The sequence below is a fragment of the Sarcophilus harrisii genome, chromosome 3 (genome assembly GCF_902635505.1).
Source record: "Sarcophilus harrisii chromosome 3, mSarHar1.11, whole genome shotgun sequence".
Lineage (NCBI taxonomy): Eukaryota > Metazoa > Chordata > Mammalia > Dasyuromorphia > Dasyuridae > Sarcophilus > Sarcophilus harrisii.
The window spans coordinates 473,041,222-473,067,058 of record NC_045428.1 but is presented as its reverse complement, the minus strand read 5'-3'; the positions used below and the strand labels follow the sequence as shown (position 1 = coordinate 473,067,058).

Below are 25,837 nucleotides of genomic sequence, written 5' to 3'. Positions count from 1 at the left end.
GGCTATGAATTTCACATGGAGTTGTGTGAAATTTACTCAGTAGGGCTCTGTATCCCAAGGAAATAATAAAGGAAGAAAAAGGACCTGTGTGTACAAAAATGTTTGCAGAAGATCTTTTTGTGGGAGCAAAGAATGGAAAATAAGTAGAAGCCTATCAATTGGGGAATGGCTGAACAAGTTGTGGTATATGAAGATAATGGAACATTATTGTTCTATAAAATGATAAATAAGCTGATTATAGAAAGGCCTGGAAAGATTTATATGATCTGATGCTGAAACAAAAAGAGACAAAAATACATTGTACACAATAACAGCAACAATGAACAATGATCAACTGTGAAAGACTTGGTTCTTCTCAGTGGTTCAGTGATCCAAAGTAATCCCAATGAACTTTAGACAGAAATGGCATCTGCATCCAGAAAAAAACAAAAACTATGGAGACTGAATAGAAATCAATACATGCTATGTTCACTTCTTTTTTCTGGTTTTTTTTTTTTCTCTCTCTCATGGTTTTTCACTTTTGCTCTGATTTTTCTCTCCCAACATGATTCATAAAGCAATGTGTATTATAAATAAATAAATTTTTAAAAAGAAATTTACTCGGTAATACATAGGATTAAAAATTAAATGAATATCAATAGAAAAGAAAGCTAAGGCCTTGATTAATATAATTATCAACATGGAGAAAGAATACTGGGTTTGCAATCAGGGAGATGGAACTTTGCATCTTGACTTTGATATCTATTAGTTGTATGTTCTGAGCAATTCACTTAATTAAGGTGAAGCTCATTTTTGTAGATTGTAAATGGAAATGAATACACATAAAGTTCCCACCTTATAGTTCTGTGAGGTTCAAATAAATTATGCAAAGCACTATGCCCAAATTAAAGTGCTATAAAGTGTCACATGTATAATTCTAAAACGAATATTTAAGTGATCATGTTAGCATCATAGAAATGTCAGGAACAGAACAGAAGTCTGTACATAATGTTCATTTACCTGACCAAGGTTTTTGATATTCAATTATGAGGGCTTGTGGAAAATCATAGCAAACTCTGATTGCCCAAAGAAATTCATCAATTTTGCGAGCTAATTCCTTGTCAGCATGCTTGCATGGGTTTCAAATAATGGGAAATGCTCTCTTTTTCCCAGCCACCAGTAGAGTAAAACAGGGCTGTGTGTGTGTGTGTGTGTGCTCCCCTGCTTTTGAGCATGATGTTTGCAATGATGTTGTTAGATGCTTTCAATGAGAACAAAAAAGGCATCAAAGTCAGATACTGCACTGATGGCAAATTAACTTGAAAAGGCTACAAGCCAACACTAAAGTGGAGGGTGTGCAACTTTCTGTTTCAGATGATTGGGTACTCAATGAAGCCTCTGCAGCTGAAATACTACAAAATATGGACTAAATCTCTGCTTCTAGTGCTAATTTTGACTTTACAATTAAAACTAAAAAAACAGATTTACCATCAGCCAACACTATACCAGGAGTGATGGATTCATTAATAAAAACAAATGTAGAAATTTGAATAAATTCACTTACCTTGGTAGTATACTTTCCAGAGATTACATAAATGATGAGGTTGGCACACACATTACCAATGCTAGCTCAGTGTTTGGGAAGCTTCAAAGGAACGTGTGGTAGAGAAGAATAATAGACTGCCTACCAAACTGAAGGTCTACAGAGCTATTGTGCTAAACTCATTGTATGCCAGTAAAACCTGGCCAGTCTACTGGCATAGTGCCAAGAAATTGAATTTCTGTCATAAGAAGATTACCTCTAAGACAAGGTCCCATACACTGTGATCCTTTTTTGAGCTGAACTGCCAACAATTAAAACTCCACTACAGAGAAGGCAACTCCAGTGATGTAGGCATATCTTTTAAATACCAAATCTATGTTTATCTAACCAGAGAATTCAAACAAGGAAAAAAAGATCAGAAGAAGACACAAGGAGACTCTCAAATTCTCTGAAAAATTTAAAATCCATTGTAAGACACAGGAGACACTGGCAAAAGTATGTATGCGCCTGCATCAAAAACTGTGCTCTATGAACAAATTAGATTTGAAGTAGCTCAAAAGAAATGTGAGATGTCCAAATGTTCATATGGACTATTTGTATTCAATCTATGATAAAGCCTTTAAAACTCTTGTTGGTCTGATCAGTTACAGTTGAAAAAACAGTACTTTGACACCAAAATAGTAATGTCATTTTGGTACTTTTCTACAGTAAACACCAACAATCTACCATCATCATTATCATCATCATCATGATCATATGTTTATGTCAAATTAATCATTAATTCAGTATTTCTTTTTTATCACCCTGAATAAGAGTCACATGCAACTATATTTAAAGATCCTTTGGGGTAACTACATCATTTAAACCATCTTATAATTTCATTAAATTTGGGAATTTCATTAAATATTATATTTGGAGAACAGACACAAATATAAATTTAGGTGCTTTGAGTTTCAGTAATTGTTACCTTTTCATATTCTCTCAATAACACTACATTTGTCCATATACTGTTTTATTTTGATTGTTTTTTGCCATTTTATACAGAGTTTAATTTCTAAATAACATTTCAGTAACAGCCTTCTCAGGTACTGAGGATGTGAGGAATGATATTCCTCAGCTGCTAGATAGATAATTTCAAGACCAACATAAAAATGAGCTCATTTCTTTGGTTTTGTGCTTGATCACATCAATAGTAGAATAGATGAGGAAAGGAAAGCAATGGTAACCTGATTAACTAATTCAGTGCTGGCTGGCCCTTCCACCAACACTTCAGGAGCTATTGTGACATTCCCATATTTTATCTCAGAGAATCATAGCATTTTAGAGCTGGAAGGGATCTTGAAGATTGTTTATTTCAATTCACAACACAAAGGTGGATCAATAGATAGAAAGGGCTAGAGGTATTCTTTGCCTGATATATCTAAGATTCTCAGGCCTTTAAAGTTTATCTAAGAATTTTCATAGAAATTTGAGAATGCTAGAGAAAATTTCTTTTTAATTTTTTGACCTCTTGCTTCTGGTATCTCCAGGCAGTCAATTTCTCATCAGAAATAGTGCAGAATTTCATATTGCTATTGCTCTTTTTCTGCTTATGGAGTCTGCTCAGTGGCAGGTACATAATCTCACTTACCCTGCCTGGTGTTAACAGACACCCCAACTTTCTATAAAAGCACAGTGAAGATAAGAAAATATTACCGATGCGACATAGAAATGTAGGTGACTACATCTAATGTCTCTGTGTTTAACACCTGCAGGCCCTTTATTTTCCCCTTATCTCAAAAGCAAGTCCTCCTACATCTTTTTGCTTTTATTTTTACTTTTATTTGGCTTTCAGGTATCTTCTATACAGGCAAAAAGCATACAATAAATAACAGCATGAGTTTTCTCCATTTGTCTAGTGGAGGAAGGAAAAGGAGAATGGGTCCTTTATATAATTCTATAACATCTCCTAAGGTTGGTAACTATTGATTACAGGGTGTTCATGTTCAGGCAGCATTGGTTCAATAGATGATATCTTAGTGGCATAAGGCAGATGAGTAGACTCACAAAAGGATAATAATATAAGCCTCAGACTTAAAGCTTGCCATTGAAGCAGGAAGCTGTGGAATTTGATATAGTTACCTAGAATCCAGCTTCTCATCTTGTTTTTTTCATCCTTTTGCAACATAATTGCCATTTTTAATATGGTATGGCATTGGGTTAGTTGACAAAGTCAAATCTTGTAAGAGGTAAATAAAAAAAAATGCAGAATTTGTCATTTGCTGTGCAAAAATAATTTCTTCTAAATTAACCAAAGAAGCCATTTGTGGGACAATTGCCTAGAACAATATAGTCATAACATAGATTCTTCTTTGGGTTTGGATTTAAGATTTTATCCAACGATCTAATAATAATCTAATAGTTGCTGATACTTTAAACTTATCAAATTATTTATTCTTATGAGTTTCTAATCTGTTTACACAAAACAGAATTATGAAGCCTTATTACTTTTCTATTTTTCAATTGTATATGACAATTTCTCTGAGGGATTTTCTTGCCAACGATATTAATGTAGCTTCTCATTTAGTTCTCCATTGTATCCCCATTTTACAGACGAAAAGCTGAGGCACTTGCTCAGAGACTCACAAGTTGTAAGTATCTGAGTTCAGATTTGAGCTCAGATTTTTCTGACTCCATGCCTAAGTATACAAGCATTGAACCACTTTGCTATCTCTGACACCTGTAAGTTAGCAATGAAAGCAATGAAATTCAATCCCAAAATATAAAGCTCTATTACCTCCCACATCCTCTTTATTCTAGTATATCTGTTATAACTCCCTGTAATATAATACATATTCATGTTTTTCTTTTTATAGAGGGTTTAATTTATTTGGAATTACTATAGTACTTATGATATCTGAAATGAATACTATTTCTTCATAATTCCTGTTGTGTCCATGTTTATGCATCCTCAGTTTCAATTATAAGCAACATACATATACATACATACATAAACATATATATATATATGTATATACATACATATACAGTCAAGATCAGAGTAAAATAAAACTTAATTAAAACAGAGAGAGAGAGAGAGAGAGAGAGAGAGAGAGAACCAGTTTCATTTGTCCTGATTCATTTGAAGTTAGTTTTTTGAATTGCAGCTGGAGAAAATCTTCCATAAAATATGTGTCTTCTCTAAGTTCTTGGCAATAGACCAAAGTAAAACTCTAAAAACTGATAGAATTGGGAATAACTTAAAAAAAAAATCCTTGGTTAAAATCCCCATCATTATTAACAATATGCTCGAAGTTATTTTCCATATAAAAGCAAACAAATATATGTACAAATTATCCCAAACATGCTAAGGAAGTTTTAAGTTGTTAATAGCTATTTGCATCTGTTTTCTCAGCTGTAAAATGGGAATAATAAAAGCACTTATCTTGGAGGATTGTTGTGAGGATTCAAAGAATTCATATTTTGAACAACCTTAAGATATGGGATTTTACATATATTATTTTTTATTATTATCTTTTCAAATTTTCATCTTTTTCCAGATTTATCTTTTCAGATAAATTTCCAGATTTACTTTTATAAAGAAGTGTCTTAATTGTGTCTCATAAAGCATTTTAGTAAACTTTTAAAATCCACTGTTTTTCACCATTTTCAAAGGTAATGCCACTGATATTTTCCCATTCATCTTGTTAGAATTTATTTTTCTACTAGTAGTGCTATTGCCTACCAAATCTCCCAAAGTACTTTGTTCTCTTCACTTAAAACTGATTTGCATAAATTAAATTTTCTTAGGAAATGGTGATATTCTGCTAATATCTGTTTTATCTTTTTTTCAGGAGAGTAGTAGGGGACCATTAATGACTTAATTAAAATAGAATATGTTAGAATTACTTTAATTGTATATCGTATTTTATTCTCCCCAACATCAGCAATGAGTTTATTTGTTCTAAAAAGGTGGACATATATAGACATATGTGACAGTTACATGAGCAACTATTCATTTCTTGTCAGTAAAAATGTAACTAATTTTGTTGGTAGGAATATTACCTAATGCTTTCTGATTATCTTCTTGAAAAAGTATTCATGAAACATAGATATGAGGCTTCTGTGTAATATGATAAAATATAATAGAGGTCTTCGATTTTTTCATTTTCTATTCCTAAGCATTATATTTCTTAAAATTTCCTTCCTTTCTTTGAGCCTTATTTCACTGATTTCATTTAATAATAAAGTATGTAGTGATTGAATTTATAGGGTCTTACTAAATTCCTTATGGATTTCTCAACCTCATCATACTCTACAATAGATGTTGATTCTCTCCTTAGTGGCATTTTAAATAAATTCTCACTGTGAACACATTACAGTACAAGGTGAACAGTATGCTGTGAAATTTTATTTCTTGTCCTTTTGAACACACAATAAAACAAGCAAACAAAAATATAAACTCTTTTATTTGTTTCTCTACAGAGGACATATGAGTCATATCTTTCATTCCCATTCATCTTTTTTGTCTTCTTCATACATTTAGGAAAAGGAAGAAAATATTGAAATGATTCTATTCTTTCAAAGTATGTCTGCTAACCTCCACTAAAGAATTTCACATACAATGTTTCAATGGTTAAGTAAAATTTTAGAGATGATCTAAAATTGTGATTACTCACTGACCCCTTTCTTATCATTCTGCCAAAGTACCACTACAAAAACAGGAGAAGGTCTCTAAAAAAGGGATTATTTTGGAGTAGCTAGGTTGCATAGTAGATAGAGTACCAGCTCTTAAGTCAGGAGAACCTAAATTCAAATCTGACTTCAGACACTTAATACATCCTATATGTGTTACCCTGGGCAAGTCACTTGAGCCCAATTGCCTCAGGAAAAAAGAAAAAAGTAAAAAGGGTTATTCTATATTAATCATTGTTCCACAATTAGATATGGCCAAAGATGTCATTGCCAAATGGCTAGTTACTGGTAAATCCATTTATATTCCATATTGGTTATTCCATAGAAGCAGATAATATCTCTAGCCAAGATCTTATTTAAAAGTCCTCCAATACAGTAGGAGCTTTCAGATTTAATCTCCCTTAGGCAAAGTTTTTTTATGTTACAAGTGCTTAATAAATGATATTTTTCTCATTTATTCATGTATATAACAACAATCACTAATTTGGGATCATACAGATAATGACATTATTTATGTAAACTTGTATATGTAATACTGGACATTAATTTCCTCTATTAAAAAAAATGAGAATTTAAATATATTCACTTTTGGAAAAATATGATTACAAAAAATTGACTTTTTTCTCTATTGTTTTTTCTTTCTAGTAGAAAAGATTATCAAAGACTTAGAGCTGCAAAGAATTTACAATGTATTTAATCCAACAGATCCTTTAACAATTGAAGAACTGAGGTCCAGATTTATACAATGACTTACTCTGGGCCATATTGACAGTCATGACAGAATTAAAGATTTAAAGTCAAGTCCTCTGAGTCTACATCTAACATTCATTCCATTGTACCATGTGTGTGTCTCCAATCTTGTTTGTTGTGGTTTGTCCTTTGTTCTTGAAGAGAACCAAGACTTCAGAGAGGTGATGCTATAACATGCAAGTGAATGGGATTTAAATGAGGGAGGGCTGTTCAAGGTCACCTGCCTCACTTTCTCCTCCACAGCCATCTGTGTCTAGTGGTATAAGTTATAGATCAGAGTGACTGGAAATAGCCCGATGTATTCAGATCAACTAGGGAAAGATACTTCTGACACAAGAGGAATTTCTAGAAAAAGGACATGCTCTGCCAAGTAAATGTTATACTTCTGCAAATTGCATACCTGTAAAAGGATATTTCTTTGAACTAGGAAAAAATGCATCTGAGAATTAACTGAAGATAAATATTCCCCAAACAGGAAAAAAAAAGGTTACAAGAACACAGGAATCCAGGTAATTGACTTAAGCAATGAATAGTTTTGTTCTTTCTCATGAAAAGAGAAAGGGACTTGATTATATAAGTGGTATAAGGAAGCACAAGTGAAGAAGAGGGAGAGAGAGCACAATAATTCACCTATTTTTCTTCTTAATCAATATTTACTCTAAACATCTGTGGAGCATTAGAAAATAAATCACATTTTTGTACAAAACTTGGAAAATCAACCATGTATTATATCTTAAGGATTATTATCATATAAAACAAATACAGAGAGAAATGATGAAAAGACACATTTACTTTAGATTGAAACATCATCTTCAGGCATATTTTCTTTCAGCAGTTCATGATATGAATATTTATTTAATCACTTACTCACTGAATTGAATGCAACTGCTTTCTCTCAGCTCCCTCTCCTGTCTGGTCTGCTGCTTTCTTCACCTGTCTTTTTCTCAGAATCCTACATCTCAAATAGAGGACTAGCACAACTTTTGAAATACATCATTTTCCCTCTGATTTTTTCCCTTCATGTCTGAATGTTTAGAAATAATTAAATAATCAGTAGAGATCTGGTAAATCAGCTGGAGAGTTAGACTGAAGACTCATAGAGGAAGGATACAAATTTTCAAAGAAGCATATGATTCACAATGGAAATCACAAAATGTGTTTTTACTTCCTGCTAATATTGTAGCCAAACAAAGTAGCCAGATTCAAATATATACTCTATTATTACCTACATATTGATATTGCACCTCTAGGGGGGAAAGATAGCTATCTATAAGACTTATGAAAAATTTTCCTGTTTTCAATCTATAATCTGATAAAAAAGTAAATCAAATTTTTATTATCTTAATGAATCTTATATCAGCAAGTTAACAAATTTGGAAAATGTAAGAAGTAGCTGATTTTACTAGCTTTGAATCAGTTCATACTACTAAAACATCAAAAGTTGCAATTATTGTTTTAAAATCAAAACATTAAAAATAATATATATATATAATAGGATTGGTATTTATATAATGCTTTAATGATTACAAATATTTAAGATGCATTAATTTATTTTTCTCTCACAACAACCAAATGAGGTATAAGTATTATTATCATTATCCTTGTTTTACATATGAAGAAGTTAAGACACAAAGAATGCAAACGATGCTATTTTGCTTCTATTCAGGCAGATCCCCCCAAAAGTAACTGCTTTTAAAGGCATTTTCATACATACATATATATATATATATATTACCTTAAAGGTTTATTTTGATAAGACAAGTTGAATAAATAAGTGTTTTCCATACCTAGAAAAAACAACTGGAGATCACAAATGAATGGATATGCAATCTATAGATATCTAATCTACTATTATTGAACCTAAGATTTATGGAAAAGGCTGTGAAGAAAATATATTCCTAGTAATCTTCAAGAGATTATAGACAATTACCATACTAGATTTTATATGCTAATTTTAAGGTACTATATGGTTTGGACATTTACCAATTCAAAAACAAAATTGCAACAAATGCTCTCTTAGGGTCTTATGACAAATAAATCTTCAAGATGTTTAGCCTAAATCTCATACTTTTCTAGTTTATAATGAAAACATTTAGAATCAACTCTTTGGAAAATAGGGCCTGACTAGCTTTTATTTCTTTTTTCAGAAATACTACCTATTTTTAAGGTTTCAGTTATCACTACTAAGCTAAGAACTTTATCTTGATCTGTCACGTATGATTTATTTGTTTTATTCCCACTTCCTGTTAATCTCCTCTGGACATCCTCCTAATCAGTTAACTTCCTAGTTTAGATTCCAATTATTTTCCTGCAATACCCTTCAACTTGCCTCCTTGCCTCTAAATTTCTTTCATTTAATGTATCTTATGCAATTGCTAAATTTGTCTTCCTAAAATAATTTTCTTTTCAGCCCAGCATGTTATAAGCTAGAGATGGGACTTGGAGTCAGCTCTGGGTTTGATTCACACTTTACAAACTTATAAATTGTATGAATATGGGTACTTACTCTCTCAGTTTCCATTTCCTCTGGGTAAAGTAGAGATATTATTATTTGTACTACCTACCTCTAAGTCTTATAGAAATTAAAAAACAAAACAAAACAAAACACAACTTTGCCATTTTAAAATTATTGAAAAGTGAGTTGTTTACAATATCAGAATTTTCAATGACCTTTTTTATGTAGAAAATGCTTTATTGTGGCATTCAAGGACCTCCAACAGCAAACACTATCTTTTTTATTCAATTTGATTCAATTCAATAAACACTTAGAATACACTAAGCACTAAGCACTACAACTCTATTTAACTTATTAATGTTCTACAAATGGTACCTGCACTATAATTAAGCTATTGTTCCCTTATCACTTATGTCTCTGCTTTCAATCCATATTCTTACTCCACCAAAAATGTAACCTTATCTTCCATTTTTGCCTAATTCTTACAGTTTTAAAATTAAAATAAGCATCAGATTTAACCTTACCTACAACAAGAAGGATTTTTAATTACTCTCACTTTAAAGTAATTTGTCCTAATTTAAAATTCCCAGAACACTATACCCACATTATTAGGGCTTTTGTATTTGGTAGTTAATTGTTTTATGTTTGTATATTTAGTCTTTAGAACCTACCTTCAAGTACTTCAAGAACAGATCCAGATCTTCCATTTTTCTTGTATTCTCCATAAAACTCAGTGGAGACTAGGTATGCAGTAGGATCCAATCAAATAAACATTTAAGAGAAGATTAGACCTGTCTATTTTGTCATCAGTTTTTACAAAGTGATCTATATATTTTAAAGCAAAATTTGTAATACAGTGACTTGCTCATTCTTAATTTTTTAAACTACCATATTATATGGCTCTCCTAACTGCTTCTTTTTATTTTCATTTAGGACAGCTCTTTACTCCTCTGGGCAAATGCATATGGCAAATCATTATGAGTGATCATTGGTATATTGGTATTATTAGTTTTATAGTGGAATTGTCCGTTTTGGGATACCAGATTGCAATTGTTCAAAGCCTGACTTAAAGTTAAATATATATTTCTCAAGAACCAAATTTGTTAACTGTTGTTAATAGTTTATTTTTCTGGCTAGAAACTGGAAACTGAATGGATGTCCACCAATTGGAAAATGGCTGAATAAATTGGGTATATGAATGTTCTGGAATATTACTGTTCTATAAGAAATAACCAGCAGGATGAATACAGAGAGGCTTGGAGAGACATGCATGAACTGATGCTAAAAGAAATGAGCAGAACCAGGAGAGCCTTATACACTTCAACAACAAAACTATATGATGATCAAGTCTGATGGACATGGCTCTCTTCAACAATGAGAGGATTCAAATCAGTTCCAATTGATTTGTAATGAACAGAACTAGCTACACCCAGAGAAAGAACACTGGGAAATGAGTATGAACTACAACATAGCATTTCCACTCTTTCTGTTATTGTTTTGCTTGCATTTTTGTTTTCCCCTCCCTCAGGTTACTTTTACCTTCTTTCTAAATCTGATCTTTTTTGTACAGCAAATAACTGTATAAATATGTATTCATATATTATATTTAACATATACTTTAATATTTAATATTTATCTGCCCTCTAGAGGAGAGGGTGGAGGGAAGGAGGGGAAAAGGTGAAACACAAGTTTTTGCAAGGGTCAATGTTGAAAAATTACCCATGCATATATTTTGTATATAAAAAGGTATAATAAAAAGAAAAAAACAGTATATTTTTCAAGGTTTTGGAAACTGACTCCTTTATTTTATGTTTCCTTAAAGAAGTAAGATAGTTTCTTTTTTCTTTCCGGCAACCTTCAGTGAAATAATTTTATTTCTAGTACAGGTTGAAGCAGCAATCGCATCTTTACAACTACAAATATGCCATGTCTTTTTTCAATCATCAATAAATCAATAATCATTTATTAAGGGTTTACTTTGTGCTAAGTACTAGTGATACAAAAAGAGGCAAAAGATAATTTCTGTCCTTACATAAAAAATAAACTATATAGTGGATAAACAAGAGATAACCAGCAGAATGAAAGTACTAAAATTAAAAAGGGGCTGGGGAAGGCTGTCTATACAAGGTAGAATTTTAGTTAAGATATAATGGAAGCCAGGAAAATCATTAGTGAGAGTGGGAAAAGGAGACTATTTAGGAATGGCTAACAGACAGAAAAAAATGCCAGAACCACACTTTAGGAAAATCACTTTAGTGGCTGAATAGAAGACATATTGTAATGTAAAGAAACTTGAGGCAAGCAGACCTCCCAACAAGTTCTTGCAATAATTCAGACATGAAGTGATGAGGCTCTATACTAGAGTAGTAGTAATGTCAGAGAAAAGAACTAGGCTTTAGCAATAGATCAAATATGAAGGATAAGAGACAGTGAGGAAAACAAAATGATTCCTAAGATGCAAGTCTGAAGGACTGGGAGGATGGTTGCCCTCTACAATAATAAAATAGGAGGGAAGGAAGGTTCAGATGAAAAGATAATGAATTCTGTTTCAGTTTAAGATGTCTACTGGATATCAATTCCCTTAGAATTTTAACTACAATCTAAAAAAGCAAAATTTCAAAAGAAAATATGCATTTTTAAATTTGGGGGCACCATAGTATCAATTATCATGTCTTTGCAGAAGACTTCAGAGTACCTAGTCTTCCTTCACTAAGGAAGGAAGTATATTTAGTCTTTACTGGCTTTTAACCCCAACTGGCTTTTAACAACTCACATTAAATGTCCCATAGACATTTTAAATCCAACAAGTATAAAGTAACTCTTTATGTTTTCCTATGTATCTTTCCTGCTTCCTGCCTTCTCTACCACTATAAAGAAGAGCACAATCATCCTAGTCACTCAGTCAAGGTTCTCAATCTCGGTGTCATCCTTGACTTCTCACTCTCTTATCCCTACTCCATAACATTTATGGAGTAAAGTGCAAAAGTTTTAACCTTTATAATATTTAATATACTCCTTTTTCTCTTCTAACATTGCAATCACCCTGATGAAAATCTTCTTGACAACCATACCTGGACTTTTCCAATAGTGCACTACTTGTACTCCTAACCTAAAGTCTCTCCTCATTGAAATCCATCCTAAAATGCAGGTATAGCCATATCATCTCTTCCATCTGCTACCCCATTCAATAAATCCCAATGGCTCAGTATTATATCCAGGAACAAATATAAAATTATCTGTTTGGCTTTTAAAGACCATGCACTCTTCCCTGTAATCGGTAATCCTTTGACACTGAATTTCTTACTGTTCCTCCTCTCATGTGAATCTCTATCTCTTGACTCTGAAAAAGCATTTTCTCTAGAATTGTACAAAATATGGAGCAGGAAAGTTATTTGAAATAACAAAGGAAGATTACAAAGAGTGATCAGACAGGAGGAATATCAGGAAACAACAATATCACAAAAACTTGTAGAAGTGATGGGTCCAACCAAAAGAGATGAAGGAGAACAAATCATTAGGATTAACAGTTAATTTATTAGCAAAAATCTTGAGACAGGCATTTCACTTAAATGGTAAGATCAAAACATTTTTGCAAAGGATTTGAAAATGACTAAGTGGTAAGGCAATAGAAGCACAAGTGTACATGATTTAATAGATGACATGGCATAGTGGGAAAAGTATGCTCTTAAAAATGAGAAAGCTGGGTTTCAGTCCAGTCTCAAACTTAGCTCAATCACTTTGATAAGTCATTTACCATCTCTGAGGTGTTTCCTCATCTGCAAGATGCAAGTTAAAAACAATTAGTTCATCAGAATTTGAGGAACAAATAAGATACATGTAAAGAATTTTGCAAACCTGAAAGAGTAATATAAACTTTATTAGTATTCTTTTAAGGAATTTGGCAAAAAAAAAAAAAAATAGAATGAAGGTTTATTAGGATAACAGAGTCAAGTCTGCTACCTTTCAGTAGCACTAGAGTTAATAAACACAAGTGTAAGCAAAAGGGAAAAAGCAAATACATAGAATGTGAAAATAAGGGCAGGAAAGGGAAAGAAAATTGTGGCAAGATAAGAGATAAGAGGAGACAAAAATTGAGCACACCATTTAGGGATGGAAGAGGGAAGCTAATCTTAGCAAAAAAGGAGAGGGAGACAGACAGACAGACAGAGACAGAGAGACAAAGAGAGAGAGACAGAGACAGACAGATAGAAAGATAGAGACAGGGACAGAGAGATACAGAGAAAACTTCCTTGGAGATAGAAGAGGAAAGAATGAATAAACATACAGAAGGCCTTTGAAAGAAGAGAGAAAAAGAAAAGGGATCTCTACTATTATTTTTAAAAAATGTTGCCTTTTGAATTATGAACAATAGCAGATCAAGGAGTTAAGGAAAGAAACAGTTTAAATTGCCCAGGACAATTTTAGATTCAAGCAGGAGTGATAGACTTAATATATAAGAACATGTGGAAATTTGATTAGGTACTATGAGTATGGGTATGGAGAATGAATATTTGAATTAATATGAAAGATAAACGATAGATATAGAAAGTTGATAAGAGGAACGAGGGAATAATCATCTCCTAGGTGCTAGCTATAGGAGGAAGTTAGGTGGCTCAGTGAATAGAGCAAGGGACCTGATGACAGGAAGATCTGAGTTCAAATTTGCTCTCAGACACTTACTAGCTGTGTGACCCTGGGCAAATCATTTAAACTCTGTTTACCATAACCCACCATAAGAAGGAAATTGCAAACCAACTCAGGTATTTTTGCCAAGAAAACCCAATCAACAGTATATTCCATAAGGTCATGAAAAAGTCAGACATGAATTGAATAACAAATATGCTAGCCACTGAGCCAAAATCTTAACAAATTTTTAACTCATTTAATTTTCACAGCAACCCTGGAAGGTACATGCCATTATTATTAACATTTTAAAGGTGAGGAAACTGAAGCAAATAAAAGTTAAGTGACTTGCCCACATTCACATAATTAGTAAGTATCTGAGGTTGGATTTGAGGTTTTCCTGAAATTGGGGTTAATATTTTATTTACGGTGTCACTTTAAAGATCATCTATCCCAGCTCCATCCTTTTTTAAAACCAGCACTTAGAAAGATTAAGTTACTGGACTAAAGTCACACAGAGGCGGGGAAAAAAAAAGGACAGAACAAGGATTAAAAGCTAGGTTTTCTAACTCCAAATAGATCATTTATTCTACCGATTGGTTACAGAGAGAGAAATAGAACCTGCAGATTATAAAATATTCAACATTAGCTCTAAGCATTATGGCTTAAGTAATTTTTTTGCCAGAAGATGCTTTAGTAGCCTTAATCAAATAAGAACAATTCTCTATTACATTTACATTCATGGCTCTGTATTAAATAGGACTGGTAATTAAGAAAATGATTCTTAGTTTTGTACCTCCATTTTCATTTTATATAAAGGTGATTGATGCTACTAATCTAGTTTCCAGAACAACATAAAAATTATTTTTTAAAAATTGAGACTATATTAAATATATAACTTTTCAAAATTTAAAAACAATTAGTATTTAAGTACCACAGACAAATAGATTTTATTGAAAACTATTTAGTACTTGAATAATGAGAGATGATGGTATAGAAATCTACTTTAATAATAATTCTCACCTCCACTAAAAATATTTGAATGTCTCTTGATGGTAGATTATATAGACTATGCCAACAGAGGGCAAATTCTCTTAGGGTTTACCATTCTGGAAAGTTAAAGACACATGTCTTCTTATTGTGCCACAGTTCTTTTATTGTCCTGAATCAGTTTCCCTGAATTATTCTGCCTCAGTTCCTAATTATTCTTATCAATCCAGCAAAGCCATCCCTCCCTCCTAATCATTCCAGATAAGGAGAAAGACCTTCTATCTTAGACATCATCAGAATGTCCAGTGCCTCTCCCCATTCTGTATGCCTCCCATCACCCTATCAGAATCTGATTGTTAGTCCCCTGTTCCCGCAGTCAATGCTGTGACTCTGCCCCTGCCTCAGTCTATCCCTGTATCTGAGCCCTGTTTGTGTGTGTATGTGTGTGTGTGTGTGTGTGTGTGTGTGTGTGTGTGTGTATGTGATTGAGAATTCACATTGGCTGCTGGATTCTTGGAGACCACAGTCTCATTCAGCCTTGGGCCCAAACCATGGATCCATTTGGTCCCAGCAAATCTCTCCCTTTCTATAAAATATTAAAAACTCTCTAATCTCTATCTTGCCTCAGTTTCTCCGCCATTACATTCGGTGTGAGAAACAACATAAGGAAATTAACAAAGTTATAACTAAAAAAACAAAGCAAAACAAAACAAAACAAAACAACAAAACCAAACAGAAAAACTTGTTTCCATTTGTTAGCACTTTTGGTACCCACTAAACTCGGACATCATCTACTAAGACAATGGGACAACTAGATGGAAAAGTGGATAGTATGCAGAGTTTGGAGTTAAGACCTTTCAAATCCAGCCTCAAATATTTACCAGTTATGTGGCAAATCACTTCAACTGTGTTTGACTCAGTTTCCTCATCTTTTATGACAATCAAAATGAGATAATAATTATAAAACACAGCATAGTGTCTGGCACTTGTAAATACTACATGAATATCATTTATTATTATTAGAGTAGTGATTTGTATTGGTAGTGGAGGAAGTAACTGAACCGAAAAAATACCAAAATTGTTAAATTATTGAAATTACCCTCACACAGCAAAGGGGAAAAACTAACAAGCAAAAAACCTTATCAAGAAAAGCAGTACATATTTGTCAGACTAAGACTAGTCTAACTCTAAGAGACATTAGATTTCAGGCAAAGGCACAGCATGTTTTCTCGACTAAAGGAGGAGAAGAGGTGTAGGGATTATGGAGTTAATTTTTTAATTAAGAGGACTTGAGTTCAATCCTTTCCTCTGAAAAATACTAGTTGTATGAACTTGGAGACAAGTCATTTAACTTGTTTGAAGCCCTAGGCAACTCTAAAGTGATAAATTAAACAGTAATTATCTATCAGCATTAGTAGAGGGGATTTCCATTCTGGGAATTTCTGCCAGCACCAATAAAATCTTGTGGTTTGAAGAACAACAGTAACAATAACAACAACAAAAAATCCTTTTCAACAAAAAGTTGTTCTTCTTCTTATTATTTTTTTTGTAACCAGAACCAATAACCAAATGGAAACACCCATAGTTATAGAAAAGCACACTATGCATTGACTAAAATTGCAATCACATTCATTTCCATTTAGCTTTGTTTGGATTATCAAAGGATGGACTGGACTTAGTAACTAAAATTACTTTTTTTAGTGAGAAAAAAGCCACTAAGGTCATTCATGATGAGTAAATGAATCTAGAAGTAAAACTTACTGCAACATAACTTTGCCACTGAGTTCTGGGAAACAGAAGGAAGCAGTTAAGAGAATCAATGCTGTGCAATATTCATAGGTGGGATGATTCAATTGGAAGAAGAACACTAATACCAAGATCCCTGTGGGCTAAATCCAATACTAAAAATTTTACATCTTAATTATTGTTATCTTTTTTTAAAACTTCGTAGTATGTATTACTTTTCATTTATTTTGCTCTCTAGGGTATTTCCCAGGAAGCCCAGAGGGAAGACTGCAAAATAAAAATATTTCTCTAGGTTTTTTCTTTGCAATTTTTATACTGTAAGAATCCATAAGACCAATATTGGTTCATGTGTCTTAAAATATCAAGAAGCTTCTATTCCCCAATCAATCTGGTAAACCAATTATTCTTTAAAAATATTAAAGAATTCCAAGCCAGCCACTTTGAAGTTCATTTGTATAGAGTCCTTTGGGTTTCTACTATAAAAAAACAAAAACAAAAACAACAACAACCAAAAAAAAAACATCTGCCGAAACTGTGCTAAATAATGTATGCATGTTACATACTCACTGTGAAAAAACTACAAGTTATACACTGCTTTTAGCAATATTTACTAAAATAAAGGTAGCTACATCTCAAGTCTCATTTTCATATGGCATACACAAAGCAAAAGAGTGGATCCACATTTTTTAATCTCTCAATTAATTAAAAGAATTAACTTAAACCATTTACCTGTTAAAACCCAAGGAGGTGGCGTTTTCAGGAGTGTCTGAATAAGCTAAAATACCTACTCTGCTCATATTTGTTACTAGTTTGAAATGTTCTTTTAAAAACTTATTTTTTTCTCAATATTATTTCCAATTATCCATCAAGAACCTCAGTGATTTTTTTCCCATGGAGACATTTTTGACAACTTCTAGTTTAAGTTTATACAGAAAATGTGGTTAATTTATTCACTTAATAATTTGATTCTGGATATTTAATAAGAGCTTTTTTCTATATTAAAAGAGTAGATATAATTTTTTTTTACTTTGCTTCAAGAAAAAAGAGTATTCTCTCCCTTCCATAACTCATTAGATTTATTTTGCGAAGTAAAATACCTCACAGCTTTTTAAAAGGAGCTAAGAAAAACTGAGCTTTAAGATTTTCCTGATCATTCAGAATGCCCATTTAATGTTATTACAGCATCAATTCTATTCTGTACTAAGTTCATTTCCTACTGCAGCAAAGAAGTCCATTGTTATTCTTGTACAATATCAGTTTATTTGCATTCCCAGATGACCCTAGAGATTGGTGCATACTACTTGAGATTACAATTCATTCTCCTTTTGAAAAACTTATTAGAAAATATTTTTCCCCAGAATAACTTATCTTTTATTTTTGCTACCTCCATTCAAGTTTACAATAATGTAGAAGTTAGTCCTTGCCTACACTCTTTACATGAATTATAGTTTCCATTTCATTGAGTGCCCTAACAACTGAACATTTTATCACTCTGAATAAAGTGCCTATTCAGCAACTATTGACAAAAGAAAATGGTTGGTCCCTTACACATATACAGTTAAATGTACACTAAGGATCATGTTAGCTGAGGTAATACCAAAGGTTGGTGTCAGCTTTCAAATCTCCTACTTCCCTGATCCATCCCTTGCTTCTGAAGTGAGATTTAGTTTATCAGTATTCCTTTTTGCCAAATGATCATTATTCATCTACTAGATGATGTCTTTAAACTTATAATTACACTGCTTTAAGATCTTTGGCAAAATATTTCAATGTTTCCCCTCCAAACATTTGTCTAAACTCAAAATATCTCTTAAAAACAATAGAATTACAAATATATGCACAAGATAAATGATAACTACAGGTTCATGATACTAAGCTTTATCACAGATGTTATGGTGAAAAATGGAATATGAAATCATTTGAAAAATTGTTTTTGTTTGTCTTTCATTCTGGAAAAGGACAATGACAGCAGTGGGGTGATGCTGCAACATACAAGTGAATAGGATTTAAGTCAAGATGGGCAAAATCAGCAGCCTCACTTTCTCCTCTTTAGCCATCTGGGTTTAGTGGCAAAGTATAGATCTGGACTACTAGAGGAAGCTTTGGATGATGTGGGAAACCTATGCCTTTTTAAACTAAGGTCTTTTTAATAAAAGATCTCACTATAACTGATGTAACACTAAATCAGTGAGTAAGGTTAAATAAAAAATGCGACCAAGTATGACCTCTTTTACCTAATCCAAAAAAAAAAAAAAAATCAATCTATGAGGGGAAGACCCTCAATGTTTCTGGTCAAAGCAAGAACAATTGCTATTTACATTCACTTTCTGAGACAATCAAAAGCAGAACTGGAATTGTAATCAGGGGATTTGTTTTATTGTCTGGGCTTTGCCCTTACCTAAGGGTATGACTTTGGATAAAGAAATTCATTTCTTAGGAGCTCAGTTCCTTCCAATATAAAATAAAGGGGTTAGACTAGATAGTGTTAAAGGTCCACCCCAGAGTTAACACTCCATAGGACCCAATGAATCATTGCTAGTGTGGTAACAATTTGAATAGCAGAAATGCAAATAAATAAATTAACTCTTCATATATGTGGGTAGGTGGGTATATACAAACATATACAAATATGTGCACATACATATACTTGAAAAATTTACACATACATACCTATATAGATATGTAGACATAGAATTGTGGGAAGATAAGAATTCAAAGAAGAGCAATAGAAATTTGAAGTATTTTATACAATTATAAAAGTTAACTTTGATTAAATGAGATATTAATGGGGGAGTGAATTTTTGGTATTTTCTGTGTTCATATGAATTGGAGACCACTTTTGTTATATTTTATAATATCAAAACTCTAGCTAAGCTAAATAGGGTGATTATATAAAACAAAGTGTTGTCATTCACTTACTTCTTTAGAATCGTTCAACTGATCCTTATATGAATCATTGAAGGTTGCATTTGATTATCTTTTGTATAAGGTTTGAAATTCTTCAACAAACCTTATCATTGAAAGATTATGTTTATGATAAATTATAAAATCAATAATACATTGAAATTTCCTTTTATATGTTCTTTATACAGCTTAGGTAGGAAAGAATAGTTGGAGGTTTCTCTTTTTGTTTTCAGTTTCTCTATGAAAAACAAAAATATGGAGTTGGGCAAAGATAAGAAGAAAACAAAGTCAACACACCACAAAAGTTAACAGGAGTATATTGAAGGATCTTGATGAATCTGTAAATTAATAGTAAATTATTATTATGACTTATAATCATGTTTATTGTTACTATAAACTTATTATTACAAATTCCATCATATTCATTTCTAGTTTGTAGTTATGACCTGTACCAGTTACTCAGAAATCTGTCAAATAATTCATATTTTCATTAATTTTATCTGTCAATTGAATACCACAGAAAAATTCTGTACCCAACTATGATGTATAGTAATCAGTAGAACATTCTAATGGTAGGTGATGCTGAGAATATCTCCGTTGAACCTCCGTTGCACTTTTTATGTACTAATAAGAGAAAAAATTTGAATGAGGTCAAATTTTTTCTCTTATTAGTACATAAAAAGTGCAATAATAGTAGAGAATAGCTTCCTAGTATGCAAATCAACTTTTTAAATGGTTCAGGAAAGTTAGTTCTCAGTTCTTCAAATAGAGGGAAACCTTTCTCCATCTATTCCTACCTCACCACACATTATTACTTCCAGAAAGTTAATAAGGTTCAAACTGGCTAAGTAGCTGTTTTCTTTATTTGTAACTTGAATAGTAGGTAATCAAGATCAAAGAGGTTATGTCTCTATGATGGGAAAGTTCATCCAAATATATAATAATTCATACCATGGAATGGGGCTTTATAGGATCATTTTTTGGGGTGGGGTGCAGTTTAGAAATAAGATAGAGAAATATTTGTCTTTAACTGGAACAAGGGGGAGAGTGATCCTAAATCAAACAGAATGGTGCTATTATTTTGGGGACAAAATTATAGCACATTTCTATTTCAAGGCATTGAAGAGAGAACCCTTATGTTATGGCCAGATTGAAATTTGAGAAGTAGAAGTTAGAAAGGCTACTATAAATGAATTGTAATATATAAAACTAAAGAACATGCAAACAAGGATTTGAATATTTGCTAAAGATATATCTCCAGTAGAAAACTCCCTCTATTACCTGCAATACCCATTATTATAGATAAGAATGTAAATTCAGAGTATTTCCACAAGTTAGCTAGATATAATTTATTCCCACATCTGATTTCTGTATCTATCATTACTTCAATGGCCAATTTCAATCCTTTTTAAAAGTAAATGAATTGAATTAAAGTTATTAAATCCTTCTAATTTAAGTTGCTGCATCACTGTAACACTGGAAATTAGTTGTAGTTCATTACTTTGCTGACCCCATCAAGTCATAACTTATAACCAAAGAAACTCTTCTTAAATATTGTGGTTAACAAGATGGCCTTTTGAAAAATCTAAGGTCATGAAATTAGAAGGGGATAAAAAAAGGGTTGATCAGATTTTGTAAATTTTTTAAAGTCATAATGCTTAAGTGTTAAGGAGTTTTATTCATTTCATTATTTTTTAAAATGCACAAGCCTCTAATGTAGAGTTATTGATCACAAATGCTCAGAAAATAAACCTCTGCAGGGACTCTACTGCTTTGAGCTTCCGACCAGCCTCTTTCCTGTTATAAAATGCTAAGAAGTTCATGCAACATATTATAATATTCATAAAGAAAAGAAGAAGAAAATATAACAAAACATCTTAAAAGATCCAGGAAAAATATTTCTAAATTCTCAGCTTTAGAAAACAGTCATAAACTTGAGATGTTGAAATGAATATTTTAAAGGTATCAGATTACTGATATATAGTAACATCTTTAAAATTGTAAGGGGAAAAAAGGACCTTCTGAACTTTTGATAAGAATATCTAAAGTCAAAGAAAAAAATTAGAAGGAGATATTGTTAAGAGGAGTAGAATATACCAAAGCTATATAAAACAAAATGGCAAAATTCAGGAAAATCACTTCAGAATCAAAATTTGGTAAATATTTCAGTGGAAAGTGCAGTGGTTCATTTTCTATTGGATTACAGGACACTTATCTAATGGCATTGAAATGGTTCACATCACCCAATCAAGCTTCACTTTGACAAGCCATTTTGTAGTTGCTTTTGCTTTATTTCTGTGCTCAAGACAACTTTTATTTATTTTCATTTACAAATAATCTATTATATTTTATTGAATACAAACTAAAGAAGCTACATATACTGATTCAAGAAGAAAGCACACAATTACCTTTATTCATAGAGAGCTTTCTACCCTTTACTGACACCCTCTGGTCCTAGTCTCTAAGACAGCTTTCAGTTCCACCCAACACTTAAGATTTACTCTGAGGTGAATACATTTTAGTATTAAATTTAGCAACTACATTAATCAGACCCATCATTTCTTCTAAAACCTAGCTACACAGGTAAAGAGCAGGCATTGGTGATTTCCCTGAAAAAAAATAATTTTAAACTAAGTAAAAAAAAATAATTATATGTATAGGTACGTCATATGGTCCTATAATGGTTTCTGACTACAGAAGTGCTAAATCTTGACTTATCCTGGCAAATGCCCATATTATTTCTTTCACATATTCTTAAATTCAAGAAATAGAGATTTTCAATGACTTAGTTCATAATAAGCCACCAATATTTAAACTCAATACATCATGATACAATTGCCAACTTTGGAAGTCTGGATTTGAGTTTCTATTGGATACTGTTTGATCTCTTACTGTTGAGAGTTCTAACATTGCATCTTATCATCTATGGTCACACCCAGATTAGTAATCTTCTCTTCTCATGTTCTAAAATAATAATCCCCAGAGTTTTTAAATTGGAGGGAAAAAATGGTTCTGTTCAAGTTTCCCACTTTTTGTTCCCATTTATAGCCATAATGCACTTTTTTGTTATTCTTAAGCTTTCTGCACTGAAATACAACTCTTTTACACACACACACACACACACACACACACACACACACAATTTTTTCTCCAGTTTCCTTCACTTACTTTTGTAGCTTTTGCTCTTTTTTGACTGCCTTTTTCTCTAATCCTTTATATTTCTTCTGAGGCACTAGATATGTAACAGTGTCTTAAAATATCCATCTAACTTAATTAGCCTTTGTTTCTACTCACTTTTTTCCCCTCTGAATAAATTTGTTTCATACATCCTTTCAAGTTTAGGTAATATGTATTGGTGCATTCAGAATTTAGATGAAATTAAGAATCAGAGCATGTTTATCCCAGAAAGAAAAAAAGAAAGCATGGAAATGAACATGAGTATGTTATTGAAATTTACTCCAAACTCTTTGATAACATTCTAGGATAATGCTCTAATCATTGCTAATTCCTTTGATATTCAGGATAATAATATTAATCATGATTAACTCATTTGTTAATAACATAGTTGTCAAAAGTACTTCTGTAGGAGTTCTGGCATAATTCATGGATAATTAATTACACCTCCACTAATTTTTAAATGTCACCCAAATTTTAATTGTTTAACATTACTTCTGTTGCTGGGCCTTGAACATAATAACTTCTTCACATTGCTCCCTTGAAATAAAAAACACAACAAAAAATACCCAGAGTATGAAATTATATAATTAAAAAATATTAACACAAATACACGTAAAATATCTAGGTAAATGGAGATCCTGGAAATGTGCTTTTAAGTAGTTCTACTATATTCTTGTTTATTTTCTTTCTAAAGGGGAATAAAACTGAACACAAAATAAGGTTGTTGGGTTGTTTTTTTTTTTTTGGTCCTATTTAAGTGTAAAATCAATTGCTTGCTTACTAAAAGCATAATTCTCAGCTCGTCAGAGTATACTCATAAGTATTCAAGTCAGTATTCTTAACACTTTTTAATTAAAGACACCTATACCTGAGAGGGCATTTGAATATTTTTTGATAACCTGCCAGATCTTTCACACACAGCCCTACCATAACTTACACTATTGTTTTCCTAAGTGTCCTGAACTTAGTAGAACTCTAGTTTGAGCACACCATTACTGCTTTTTAACAAGTTGCTACATTGCCAGGACCCTGGAGTCAGAAGTACCTGATTCCCACCTAGATATTTCTCAGGCATCAGTCAGACACTCAGCACCTGCAAACTGTTCCTACTTTCAGAACATTTATTTTCTGTTGCAGAACCTCCTCAGGATTTCCTGGCATGCAGTCTTTCCCACTGTCTAGTTTAAGAAACTGTTTCTGGTTTCGGAAACATTAGGAGATACATAAATAGGTCAAATTTTACTCTAGCTTCAACTTTTCTGACGTAAAAATCTCAGCAGAGAAAAAGCCATGCAAAAATAACACCCCAATCAGAAACAAAAGCAACCCTTGCCCTCAGCAGACCCCATTTGGCTTCATCCCCTCTGCAATTTGGATATGCTGACAATTTAGTAGGGAAGCACGAATCGCCGGGGTTCTGCTGTCCAATATTGGCCAATGTCAGAAGATACCCAAGCTCAATCCCAGGCACCAGCCCCTGTCAGTGAAATGTCAGTCACTCACCGATGATGTGACAGAATCTCAGTACGCGCTCTACCTGCCTCGGTGCCTCTCAGTCCCAGGCTCCCATCCTCTAGGCAGCCACAGACCGGCTCGAGTTCACATTTAACAGGCAGGAAGGCAGGCAGGCAGGGCAGGCAGACAGTCCCTCGCGGTTCTGCTCAGCCTGGGAGGAAGCAGAGAACTGCGGAGTTTGGAGTCATCTAGAGGGAATCCTCTCCCTTCCACTGTCGCTCAATGAGCAAGGGACGCAGGTGAACGCATCCTCTCCGCCTAGAGCTTTAAATAGCACTTTTACTGCTGGTTTCTTGCAGTTTATGCTTCCTTCCACTCTGGATTTGATTATATTGGGAAATAGGTGAGGCACCTCCTCTGGTTGGTGTTTTTTTTGGTACAAAATTTTCTCATCCAATGTCGTCGCTCTTCCCCAGCGCTCTTGCTCTCTGACTGGCTGTGTCCTCTTCGCAAGCTGTGTGTGGATGAGCGTGTGTGTGTCTTTCCTTTCCTCTGGTTCTCCCTCCCTTCTTTTTCTCTCTGCCTCACAGAGCGCTTCACTGCCTCTTGGTGAAAAGGTTCATTTAGCATGTCCTCGGGCTTAAAGGACTGTTTGCCTCCAGAAGGGTTTGAGATGTTCCCTTCCTCCTCTCAGTAGTCTATGGGTATTTTCCTGTTCTCCTAAGTAATAAGAGATTTCCTTCCTGCTTTCCTCCTATGCCGGGTCTGTATTTAAAATTCATAGGTTTACTTAGGAAACACTCTAGCTGCGGCTGGCTACCTGCTAGACCTCCTGTAAAGTATATTCCTCTTCTGTCCCTTCCGCGCTGCTGCTGCTGCTACTGCTGCTGCTGCTGCTATTCCAGCCCATTGCCTGAGTTGTCTCGCTTATGCGTCTTAACCACTACTACTACTACAAACCACCTCAAATACTCTGGCGTGGTAATCTTTGCTTTTACCACAGCTATTTTTCACTTCCCCCCCGTTAGTTTTCACTGTGATAACAGCTCTTTGTTTCCATCCTTGGCTTTTTCAGACTCTTATACAATACACTTAGGGGTTCCTCACTACCTTTTTTTTCTCCCCATGTGTTTACACCAGTCAAGGATATAGGAGGTTTAGTCTCAGATACCAGACTCTTTCTAAATTTTTATATCATAATGGCTGTAATTGAAAAAATAACACAGGTAGTAAATCCATAGGATGGCAGGTTTAGTGCCATTGTTCTGACAATCCCCTCTATACTTTTCTTCTCTCTGTCTTTGATTCATTCTCTAATTCCCTTGATTCATCTGATTTTAATTGAATAATGGTTAAATAAATTATATTATATCTCTTTTCTGTTATATTTTTCCTACAGTTATATGGTACAATATCTGTACTTAACAGAAAAGTAATTTCATTTAATGTTTCATATTTATATGATCATTTCAGAAAATGTAAGAAACAGAACTCTGTGAAGTCCTTTGTGTGTGTGTGTGTGTGTGTGTGTGTGTGTATGT

At 33.1% G+C, this 25,837-nt stretch overlaps 1 protein-coding gene across 1 annotated transcript in view; it reads right to left on the bottom strand.

The window, feature by feature from the left end:
* The window catches only part of CNTN5 (contactin 5), a 1,555,331-nt gene extending 1,530,201 nt beyond the window's left edge, over positions 1 to 25,130 (bottom strand). Inside the window, exon 1 of the mRNA XM_031961045.1 lies at positions 24,345 to 25,130. The gene's annotated coding sequence lies outside the window, so the exon portion shown is untranslated. The remainder of the gene's footprint in view (positions 1 to 24,344) is intronic.
* Between the last annotated feature and the right edge of the window lie 707 nt (positions 25,131 to 25,837).